Source organism: Nycticebus coucang, chromosome 13, assembly GCF_027406575.1.
Source record: "Nycticebus coucang isolate mNycCou1 chromosome 13, mNycCou1.pri, whole genome shotgun sequence".
Taxonomy (NCBI): domain Eukaryota; kingdom Metazoa; phylum Chordata; class Mammalia; order Primates; family Lorisidae; genus Nycticebus; species Nycticebus coucang.
In genome coordinates this window covers 39,424,624-39,437,140 of record NC_069792.1, presented here as the reverse complement: position 1 = coordinate 39,437,140, position 12,517 = coordinate 39,424,624, and the positions used below count along the sequence as shown (strand labels likewise).

General features: G+C 43.9%; 2 pseudogenes; both read right to left on the bottom strand.

Annotated features, from left to right (window-relative positions):
- Positions 1-13: 13 nt before the first annotated feature.
- Positions 14-2,264, bottom strand: LOC128563689 (nitric oxide-associated protein 1-like; annotated as a pseudogene).
- Positions 2,265-6,730: 4,466 nt separating this feature from the next.
- On the bottom strand, positions 6,731-8,668 carry LOC128563343 (lisH domain-containing protein ARMC9-like; annotated as a pseudogene).
- Positions 8,669-12,517: the final 3,849 nt, after the last annotated feature.

Sequence of the window (12,517 nt, the reverse complement as noted above, 5' to 3'; positions counted from 1 at the left end):
ATAATTTCTTTTTTTGCAGTTTTGGCTGGGCCGGGCTTCAACCCGCCACCCACGGCATATGGGGCTGGCGCCCTACTCCTTGAGCCACAGGTGCCTCCCATATTTAATATAATTTCAATGTGTCTTGTTATGGTCAATATCCAGCAGGAACAAAGTCAGCCTCATACATTTATCCTTTCTTCTTCTGCAGATTATACACGAGGGAAGGAGGCTTCTTGGTTTTATAGGCCGCACTTTTCTTGATGCGCTGTCCTTTGATGTTAACGATATACGGCAAGAGCGGGGGCCGGACCGTCAGAACCGTTCCTTGAGGTGTGTAGCCTCGGAGATGCAATCTGTCCTTCCCACGAGGCGTTACTGCAACCCAACCTGCAGAGGAAAACTTGATGTCAGCAACCGCTTCGGATTCCCCAAGTCCTTCTTTTACTATAATGTCTTCAGCAACAAGAGAAGGAAAGTCTGCCATTCCTTCTTTTCCACCCATTGGAACCTGCAGTAACGTGTGACCTGCCTGCTTCTCATACAAACTATCCGCCTTGTCCAAGGAAGTAACGTGCACGGGGAGGAGGTTGGAAGCCACAACCGTAAACCGGGCTGACTGGTTTCCCTGTAGGAAATCAATGCGGCCTAGAGCACCCAAAAATAGAACCATTCCTGGTTTAAGCACAAAAGTTCTTGGAACAATGAAATTTGTTGGCAAAACAATCTTTACTTCTTCTTCTGTTAGAAGATTTAAAATGCAATTTTCTTTTGTAATTCCTGGCGTGTCATAAAACCAGCGGGCATCTCTCACATCTTGTGCAGTCAATACTACTTGTTTGGTGGATGTAGGTTCAACTGTAACGGGTTCATTTTCCATGTCAAAGGCAAGTGAATCAGCATCAAATTCAAAGGCATCTTCATCCTTCTGTTCTTCTGAATCCAAGAATGTTCTTCCAACTCTCCCTACTACATAGCCATGCTTTTTCAAAACATTAAGTTGATGTTGTTCTTGCTCGCTAAGATCTTCTAGGGCTTTAGCTGCATCTTCTGTAAGTCTTTTGTGCCTTTCAAACATTCTATAAGGAGTTGGGTTGCAAATAGGAAACTTGAGAAGGTTTAATGTAGTTCCTGGCCAAGAGGAGATGGTGGCCCGGTCGATGGCCTGGGCGCCCTTGGCGGTGCAGTAATCGGACTTCAGTAGCGTGTTAAAGAGAGTGGACTTGCCAGCGTTTGTGGATCCTACCAGGTAGACATCACCACGGTAGCGCCAGGAGCGCTGAAGTGCCGAGATTAACTCTTCGATGCCATAGCCAGTCTTGGCGCTGATGAGACGCACGTCCCGGACCACCGTGCACGACCTGTCCGACCGATTCGAATTCTCCTCTCTGTCCTGCGGCCCGTCCCGGCTGGGGAGCTGTGGCCCTCCGTGGCCAGGGGCCAGCAAAAGTCCGGCGCGGGCACAGTCGTTCCACAGCCGCTCCCGGAGCCGCTGCCGGTAGCCGGGGGCGTCCTGGGGCAGCAGGTCCACTTTGTTCCCCAGCACGATCAGCTGCTTGGGGCCTACCAGTGCCGGCAGGTCGGGCAGCAGGGCGTCGGGCAGGTGGAGCAGGTCCACCATGTAGAGCACCAGGGCGGGCCCGGGCCGCCGCAGCGCGGTGCTCACCAGCTCAGAGTACTGTTCGCGGCTCCCCTGCAGGCGCAGGGCGCGCTGGTGGTGCACCAGGAGCCAGCAGCGCTGGCACACGGCCCGCGCCAGCCCGCCGTCCGCCTGCGCCGCGCGCAGGAACTTCTCGCTGGGCAGGTAGCCGGGCACGCCGGGGTCCTGGCAGTGCAGCTCTGCCCCGCAACCCGAGCAGTGCTGGCCGCTGGGCGGCACCGCCGGGTCCGGGTGCCCCACGACAGGGTGCGCCCGGCGGCCGACCCGTGGCTTCTGCGTCCGCCTGGGTTGCTCCCTCTCCTGGTGCTGCTGCTGCAGTTGTTCCAGCAGCTCTTTCCGGGTGGGCGCGGGCTCAGGCTCCAGGACGTACTCGGGGAACAGAAACCGCTCCTGCATGTTAGGGCTTCCTTCCTAACTCTCAGCCTCCGTGAGGCCATGAGGAGGCTCAGGGCCCAGGTCCCACGCGGGCCCGGAGGAGGCGGCGGCCGCGCACCGCCTCCCCAGGAGCGTCTCCCAGAGGCCATGGCGCCCTACAGTGGGAGCGGATCGCCGCAGGAAGGGACTGAGCAGCGTGGGCGCCAGGCGTGCAGACAGCATGGGGAGCGCTGCTCCGGGCAGCTTTTTTATTTTATTTTTTGTAGAGACAGAGTCTCACTTTATGGCCCTCGGTAGAGTGCCGTGGCCTCACACAGCTCACAGCAACCTCCAACTCCTGGGCTTAAGCGATTCTCTTGCCTCAGCCTCCCGAGCAGCTGGGACTACAGGCGCCCGCCACAACGCCCGGCTATTTTTTTTGTTGCAGTTTGGCCGGGGCTGGGTTTGAACCCGCCACCCTCGGCATATGGGGCCGGCGCCCTACTCACTGAGCCACAGGCGCCGCCCCATAATTATAATTTTAATTGCTACATAATATATTGAGTTAAATTATTACAGTTTTCCCTTTCTATACAACTTTCTAAAGTAAATGATGAAAACATCTTCAAAATAAGGTACAAGTTTATTTTACTTATTGCTATCATAATCTATTTAAAAAAGATAACAATACCCCATTCTCTGTTAAGAATATATATTATGTACCTATACATAGAAATAAAAGTTGATGCCAAATGGCATGTGTGTACGGATTGCTCTATGTATAAAAACCTGACAAGGCAGAGGAAGAGCTATGTAATTTGTGGTTGAAAAGGCCTTTCCTGCTGGCCAAAATTCAAAACAATAATTTCAAGTACAGTGATGATGATAAATATAAATAATGATCAAAAAGTAAGACGTAAAGTGAAAAATATATACTTGTACACACTGTTATAATTATCATTAGAGAAATAAAATTAAGATTAATTTTTATGAGATAAAATTAGATAATTAGGAGAATACAGGAAAGAAAATCACTAAAATATTAAAAATTACTAGGTCTCGGGAGGCAGGAGGGTACTTGGGGGGGGAACCTCACCTAATGTGCATAATGCAATGGTACATTTAAAAACTATTAAGAAAAGAGTATGGGTGGCACCTGTGGCTCAGTGAGTAGGGCGCCGGCTCCATATACCGAGGGTGGCGGGTTCAAACCCAGCCCCGGCCAAACTGTAACAACAACAAAAAATAGCCGGGCGTTGTGGCGGGCGCCTGTAGTCCCAGCTGCTCGGGAGGCTGAGGCAAGAGAATAGCTTAAGCCCAGGAGTTGGAGGTTGCTGTGAGCCGTGTGACGCCACGGCACTCTGCCCGAGGGTGATACAGTGAGACTCTGTCTCTACAAAAAAAAAAAAAAAATAGAAAGAGTGTAATTGTGATGGACATATTAATCAGTTCAATGTAAGCATTTCACATTGTATATCAAATCAGTTATCCTGCCATAATGCATCATAATTACAAAGGTATCATAAATGCATCAAGGTACACAGTTATGATTTAATAAAAACAAAAAAATTTGAAAAAGTAAAAAATAAATAAACAAGTAAATTGAAAAAAATTACTAGGTCTGGGTGGCAAAAAATATGGGTAATACTTTATTAACTGCTATTTTCAAATTTTTCTTTAATTCACTTATACTACTTTTTATTACATAAATATTCATCCTATAAATTTTATATGAAATAGAGATCAGAAAAAAAAGTGATCAGTAAGTTGTACATGTTTGTCTTTATGTATTTTATTTAGCAGAAACCTACTATGGATGAAGTTACTTCATTTTAAGTATATGTTGCCGCTAATTTCAACTTTGGGGGAATGGTATTTTTTCTGTTAAAAAAAATTCCTCTTACTACCTTCTGAATACGTCTTTCATCGTCATCTTCAGATGGATCTGACTGGTGTTTTGGACTGTCCATTGGAAGGAATGCTCTGACATCTGGACTAAAAACAAACATTAACTTTATTATAACTTCAACAGCATTTCTACAGGTTTTCTGCCTTTTAAAATAGAAACCAATATAGAAATAACTATATTAGCACTGATAGTAAGAAAGCCAGCAAAATCTATTAACATTATAAAAGCAGTAAGAAAATTATTTTTTAAAAAAACAAGGAAACCAACAGACAAATGGGCAAAGGCATAAAGAGGTAGTTGATAGAGACAACGTAAATGACAAAGCAAATTTATGAAGATGCTAACTTCACTAATAACCAAAAAATATAAATTAAAACAAGAAGGATATACCATTTTATATCTACTAACAGGCAAAAATTAGGAAGATAATACCGGGTTGGCGCCTGTGGGTCAGTGAGTAGGGTGCCGGCCCCTTATACTGAGGGTAGCGGGTTTGAACCCAGCCCCAGCAAAAAAATAGCCGGGTGTTGTGGCAGGATCCTGTAGTCCCAGCTACTTGGGAGGCTGAGGCAAGAGACTCGCCTAAGCCCAGGATATGGAGGTTGCTGTGAGCTGTAACACCACAGCTCTCTACAACAGGCGACAAAGTAAGACTCTGCCTCTAAAAAAAAAAAAAAAAAAAAGGGAAAAAGAAAGCTAATACCAGAATTTAGTAAGGACTTAGGGAAAGAGACACCCTCATGTATTGCTGGTGAGAAGATAGAACAAGACAACTTTTCTGTAAAGAAATCTGGCAATACTTGGTGAAACTGTGTATGCATTTTCTCTGGGCCCAGAAATTCCAGTTCTAGCGATTAAACCATACAAAAATTATGTGCAGGACCAGGCAAAGGCATGTAGTAACCGTGACATTCACTGCAGGATTCTCTACAGTAGGAATTTGAAGCAAAGTAGGCATCAGGGAAATCAACTATGGTAACAGACTACAGAGACTATCAGTCAGCAGCCAGAAACAAGGAACCGTAACACAGGATATATATATTTCCTTTCTATCTACATATATATATATAAATATGTGCGCACACAAAGCATCAGTAAGCCTAATTTTAACAAAGTTACATAGATACAGATATGCAAGCACATATATCCAACATATTAACCTGGATGTCAACGGTGACGATGAGGAAATGGGTACGAAGATCAAGGCTAAGGAGAAAGACACAGCACCCACAGCACAGTGGTTCTGGCGCTGGCCACATGCACCAAGGGTGGAGGGTTTGAACTCGGCCCGGGCCAGCTAAACAACAATGACAACTGCAACAAAAAATAGCTGGGCATTGTGGCGGGTGCCTGTAGTCAAACCTACTTGGGAGGCTCAGGCAAGAGAATCACTTAAGCCCAAGAGTTTGAGGTTGCTGTGAGCTGTGACACCAAAGCACTCTACCAAGGGCAACATAGTGAGACTCTCTGTTGCCAATAAATAAATAAATACATAATAAAGAGAAAAAAATGGACTAAAATGAAAAATGGGCCACGTGTGGATTAGTGACAATTCTGAGGAATGATTCACTCTCTACAGAATGTACAATGTACATTCGTTGCAGGGAATTCAAAAGTTAAAAAATTACAAACAATATACATTCATTGCAGGGAATTCAAAAGATAAAAAATATTTTTTAAAAAAGGGAAGGGCTGGCTCGGGGCCTGTGGCTCAAGCGGCAAAGGCACCAGCCACATACACCTAAGCCGGAAGGTTCGAATCCAGCCTGGGCCTGCCAAACAACAATGATAGCTACAACCAAAAAATAGTCAGGCGCTGTGGCGGACACCTATAGTCTCAGCTACTTGGGAGGTAGAGGCAGGAGAATCTCTTGAGCCCAGGAGCTAGAGGTTGCTGTGAGATAACCAAAAATTAGCCAGGCATTGTGGTGGGTGCCTATAGTCCCAGCTACTTGGGAGGCAGAGGCAGGAGAATCGCTTGAGCCCAGGAGCTGGAGGTTGCTGTGAGATAACCAAAAATTAGCCAGGCTCTGTGCCGGGCACATATAGTGCCAGCTACTTGGGAGGTAGAGGCAGGAGAATCTCTTGAGCCCAGGAGCTAGAGGTTGCTGTGAGATAACCAAAAATTAGCCAGGCATTCTGGTGGGTGCCTATAGTCCCAGCTACTTGGGAGGCAGAGGCAGGAGAATCGCTTGAGCCCAGGAGCTGGAGGTTGCTGTGAGCTGTGATGCCATGGCACTCTACCTAGGGTGACAGCTTTAGGCTCTGTCTCAAAAAATAAATAAATAAAATACAATAAAAATAAAAAGGGAAGGGCTGGCATGAATGTAAAATGGTACAGCTGCTGTGAAAAACAGTTTCATAGTTCCTTGAAAAGTTAAACAGTTACTGTATGACCCTACAATTCCACTCCTGGGCATATATCCAAGAGAAATAACAACACATGAGTATGTTCACACAAAAACTCACACAGGACTACTCAGAGCAGCATTATTTTTTGTTTGTTTGTTTGTTTTGGAATGAATGAATAAATGTGGGAGGATGCCATTTTCCACAGTGGTGCTGGAAAGGCTGGCACCTGTTTTCATTCCCTGACAGGAACCTGGGGAAGCCACCCTTAACAGTGGGGCAGGATTTAGGAGAGGAAAGGGAGGGGCCACATAAAGAGAACACACAAGGCTAGGGAAGGGCTTCTGTAATTGCCTTTAAATTCTTTTTGTTGGCTGTATCTGTTAAGTGTGATAAGATATTATTAATCTTTGGACAATCTGGCCTTGAATACCTGAATGAACTCTTGTTAGTGGGTTCACTTAGGTCTCTTCACCTCCCTAAATGCTTCTTGAATGAATGCTGGCCGAAGCATGACAAGGCCCTATAAGACAGTCCATGTATCCTTCCGGTACATTTCTTGTGAATGATTCACAAGAAAGATCCTGGACTTTTACATTAAACTGACCAGAATTAAGTTGCTTGATGATAAATTCTATCTGGCGGGGCGGTGCCTGTGGCTCAAGGAGTAGGGCGCCCGTCCCAAATGCCAGAGGTGGTGGGTTCAAACCCAGCCCCGGCCAAAAAAAAAAGAAAAATTCTATCTGGTGGATCATTTCAGCGTTGCCTTCTTTGCTGAAGCAGTGTAGGATGTCTTCCATCCCCATTGCTCTCGCTTCCTCCTGGATGGATAGAATAGAAAGGATGCTGTACAGAGCTCCGTTCACATACGGCTGGATCTCGTGGCTTTTATGGCCAAGCAGATCTGAAAGGACTTTGAGCACGAGGCCTGCCACCTTGGCACACATGTTCTTCCCTGCACTCCAGAGGCAGAGGTTCATAAGCAAAGCCACTAAGTACTCCAGTGTGTAGTCAGACAGGCAATCAGAGTCCTTCAGAATATCAATCAGCCAGAAGATGAGACCATCTTGAAGCGATGCAGCGGGGGCCTGAGGCTGAACTTTTGCAAGGCCCCAAGGACATTCTCCTGGGTGATGACATCCTTGTCCTCCTTCGGCCTTCCCTCCAGCATCCACAGCACCATTTTGTTCTGAGCAAGGTAGAGGTGACCTTCAGCTAGTGACGCAAAAGCGTTGATGAGCCTGGCCATGTACTGCCGCACCACCTCACTCTTTGCGTGCAGCAAGTGAAGCACATTCCTCTGGTTGTGGGTATGACAGTCCAAGAGGTCGTTGCTGATGTAGGCCTGCAGAACCGCCTCCCTCTGCTCTCCAGGACGGGAGGTGCTCAAGCGCCAGCGCAGAGCCTGCAACAAGAAGGCTTTTAAGCGATCACTCCCCCAAATCAAATCCTTCTTCAGTTTCTCATAATCCAGGGAGGGCAGTAATGGGACATCTTTCAGTCTCACGGGTGCCAAAGAAGCTTGTAACATGCTGGAAGCCGTCCCAGGCCTTGTGAAGTCCACGCTATGAGCCAGGCTCTGCCACATCTGGTTGCTGAAGAGGCAGACACGGACACTCTGGAGGTACTCAGGAGTGATCATCTTGCCACTGACTGTGGCCTGAGAGAATCCGCCAGCTCTGCTGTGACTCCAATGAGATTGTGGTAGTCTGCTTGGATCTTACTGTACGTCTCAGGTAGGTCACTGACCTAAGTTCAGCTTGGACCAGCTGCTGGTGGAGCTGCTGCAACATCTCTTTGTTACTTTGTCCATTCTCCTTATACACTGTTAAAAGCTTCAGCGTGTTGCTATCTTTAAATATTAAAGCTAGAAACTTTTCCAACTTCAACTTTAACTCTGGAGTCCAGGAATGCTGAAAGAGTTCTTTAAACGAAGGGTGTACCATAGGGTTGGGAAGAAAAGGAAGGGCATAGAAAGGAAGAAACTCGGTGGTCTGGCTCAGCGCTGCTCCTTTGGTCTCCAGGTAGGTTTTGAAGGAAGAAATCCTTTCCTCCAGCTCCTCTCTGTCCGGTCTCCCTACGGAATGTTTCAGAGGATAGATGGCAAAATGGATGTGAAGATAGAATTCCAACTTCTGGGCAAGGGCGTCACCATTTTGGATGAAACTGGGAATGTGTTCTTCCCATAAATTGAAGAACACCTTCTGGTCTCCATTGTCAAATGCAGAGACAAGAGCCTTCTGAATTATCAATGATTTAGAGTCCTGTAAAGATCCACCTGCTGTTTTACATAATGGTTTTCCTTTTATTTTGCATTCTTTGGAAAATGTTTTCAAGGTATCTTCAAATTCAGCAAAATCTAAATACTCTTTCACTAGTTCGAGTATTTCAGATTCATGAGCCAGAATATCCCCCATATTGAACTGTTCCTGGTATTTCTCACAGGAAAAATGTCTGTACTTCGGCCGCGGACCAGCCTCCACCCTACAGCATTATTCATAATAGCTAAAAAGTGGAAACACCCCAAATATCCATCAGTGGATGAATGGATAAACAAAATGTGGTTTATGATCAAGTGATTCTCTTGCCTCAGCCTCCCAAGTAGCTGGGACTACAGGTGCCTGCCAGAACACCCAGCCTTTTATTTTTTTTTTTTTTTTTTTTTTTTAGAGACAAGGTCTGGCTCTGACTCAGGATGGTTTCAAACACATGAGCTCAGGCAATCCATCCGACTCAGCCTCCCAGAGTGCTAGGACTACAGGCATGAGCCACCACACCCAGCCGAAAGGATCACATATTGTGATCCTTTTCTATTTGTTTATTTATTATTCTATTTGTTTCCATTTGATTTGACTATTTGATTTGATTCTATTTGTTTATTATTAGCCTTGCCAAAGCAAGGCCTCAAAAAATTGATTAAAATCTCAACTTGTTCCTCTCCACCGAAATCTTTTTTTTTTTGAGACAGAGTTTTACTATGTCGCTCTGGGTAGAGTGGTGTCACAGCTCACAGCAACCTCAATCCCTTGGGCTTAAGCAATTCTCTTGCTTCAGCCTCCCAAACAGCTGGGACCACAGGTGCCTGGCACAATGCCCGACTATTTATTTTGTTGTTGTTGCAGTTGTCATGTTGATTTGAGCAGGCTCAGGCCAGTTTGAACCCACCAGCCTGGGTGTACGTGGCCCGTACTCTACCCACTGCGCTGCAGGTGCTGCCCATTCTCCACGGAAATCTTTAGTAAGATTTACCCACTCTGAAGAGAAACCAGACCGTACTGTATGATTTCACTTTATTTATTTAGTTTTTGAGGCAGAGTCTCAAGCTGTCACCCTGGGTAGAGTGCTGTGGCGTCACAGCTCACAGCAACCTCAAACTCTTGGGCTTAAGCGATTCTCTTGCCTCAGCCTCCCGAGTAGCTGGGACTACAGGCACCCACCACAATGCCCAGCTATTTTTTGGTTGTAGTTACAGTTGTCATCGTTGATTTTAGCAGGCTCAGGCCAGGTTCAAATTCGCCATCCTTGGTGTATGTGGCGGGTGCTGTACCCACTGAACTACCGGCACTGCCCGTATGATTTCATTTTTGATATACTCAGAATAGGCAAATCTATAGAGACAGGAATAGAATAGTGGTTTCAAAAGTTGGAAGAAGAGACAATTTGGAGGTAGTTTCTTTTGTGGGGGGGATGAAAATGTCAGATTAGACTTGGAGTAATGGAATTAGATGCTGAAGATGGTTGTACAGCATTGTGAATATATTAAACACCACTGAATTGTATACTTTTAAATAGTTAAAATGTTGAATTCTATCTCAGTAAAAGGGGGGTGGGGTTTTTAATCTTACCACACACAAGCACTGTTACCATTTTAGCATGTTTTATTTCAGTCTTGTTCTCTGCATAATTAGGATCATGCTATATTTAAATTTTTATGTTTTTTACTTAAAAATTAATTATAAACATTTGCCAATGGTGTTAAAAAACTCTTGATAAACAGTAACTTTTGATAGATATATGATGTTCTATTATATGGGTACACCAAAAGTTACTGAATGAAAAAAATAAAAAGACATGTTACTGAATGATTCTTTTACTTTAAGATCTGTAGATGGCTTCCAACTTTTTACTATACAATTTCATTAGTATAAATAACACTGCAATTGACCATCTTTGTGCTAACGTTAGAACTGCACAGATTTTTTTTTTTTTTGAGACAGAACCTTATTTTGCTGCCCTCAGTAGAGTACTGTGGTGTCACAGCTCACAGCAACCTCAAACTCTTGGGCTTAAGCAATTCTCTTGCCACAGCCTCCCAAATAGCTGAGATGACAGGAGCCCACCACAACACTCAGCTATATTTAGACGCTGGGTCTCGCTCTAGCTCAGGCTGGTCTTGCACCCATGCACCTGGGCAATCCACCAGACTCGAATCTGCAGATTTTCAAAAATAAAATGACTGGTCAGAATTGTAAACAATTTTTCAGCATTAAATAATTTGTTAAAGTGATTTCCAGAGAGGTTATACCAATTTACACTCCGTTAGCAGTATAGGAACACCCTGAAAACTCTCCCAGCCTTGGTTTGCATTAAAGGTATATACAAATACACATTGTATATTAACATCTTTGATAATTTCGTAAGCGAAAAACTGCATTTTTCTAAAAAGGTATTAAGCAAATGCAAATTAAAGAAACTAACGACTTACTAAAATGGAAAAGACTAACAATGCTAAGTGCTGCTGAGATAAGCAATGTGATTTGATGGTAGAAGTATGAAACTGGTACTAACATTTTGGAAAATTATTCAACATTATCCACTAAGGTTAAACATATACATATCCTATAACCCAGAAGTTCTGCTTCAAGATACATAAAGAATGTTTGCATGTGTGCACCAAAAGATGTTAATGACAATATAATTTACAATAGCCAGAAAACAGAAACAACTCAAGTGTCCATCAATAGTAGAACAGATTACTGTGGCACATTCATACAATGGAATATTACATAGCAAAGGAAATAAATTACAGCTCCATACAACAACCTGGGTAACTCTCACCTTGTTGAAAATAAGCCAGCTGGAGAAAAAACATTGTATGATTCTATTTACATACAGTTTAAAAACACGGCCCGCGAATCTATATTATGAAAAATCAGGACAATAGTTACTTTTAGGAAGAAAAGAAGACACAGAGATTGGAAGAGGATGTGTGAGGGGCTTCAGGGGTATTGATAACATTTTATTTCTTGGCCTGGTGGGGGGTAATAGTGACAACTGAGGTGTGTTTCCTTTCTGATCATTCGTTGAGCTGTATAGACATCATCTGGGCACTTTTCTGAATCTTACGCTTCCATTTTTTTCTTTCTTTCTTTATTTTTTTGAGGGTCACCCAGGCTAGAGTACAATGGCATGGTCATAGCTCATTGTAAACTCAAATTCCAGGGCTCAAGCAATCCTTCCACCTCAGCCTGCCAAATAGCTGGGACCACAAGCATGTGCAGTCACACCAAGCTCATTTTTTATTTTTATTTTTTGTAGAGATAAAATCTTGCTGTCTTACCTGTGCTGGTTTTGAACTCCTGGCCTCAAGCAATCCTTGTGCCCCAGCCTCCCAAAGTGCTAGGATTATAAGCAAGAGCCACTGCATCTGGCCATTTTCATTTCTTAAGGAAATGTTCAGTTTTTCTGATAATTAATCACCCATTTGTATCTCCTCTTTTGTAAATAGCTCATTTGCTTTATTTTTCTTTTGGTGTCTTGAGTGTCTTATTTGCATGAGTTCTTTCTATATTAACTTTACTTCTCTATTGATCTTTATCATGGAAAATATTTTTGTATTTTTGATTTAAGATTGATAATTCATTTACAATTTATGAGACGTTTTTAATACTCAAATTTTTCTGTGTTTTACTTTGTGATACATCATTCACTGCCAATATTCTCAGACAACCCTCCTCCATATACAGGTCACAGAAACTAATAACATTTTATTCCACATTTTAATGATTTTTAAATTTGATTTTAATAAAGTTATCTTAAAAATGAGCTTTTATCTATTGAAGTAAGGCTTTTTTTTTTTTTTTTAAGAGACAGAGTCTCACTTTGTCGCCTGCGGTAGAGTGCCATGGCGTTATAGCTCACAGCAACCTCCAGCTCTTGGGCTTAGGCGATTCTCTTGCCTCAGCCTCCCAAGAAGCTGGGACCATAGGCTCCCCCCACAATGCCAAGCTACTGAAGTAAAGCTATTTTTAAAGTACATTTCCTCA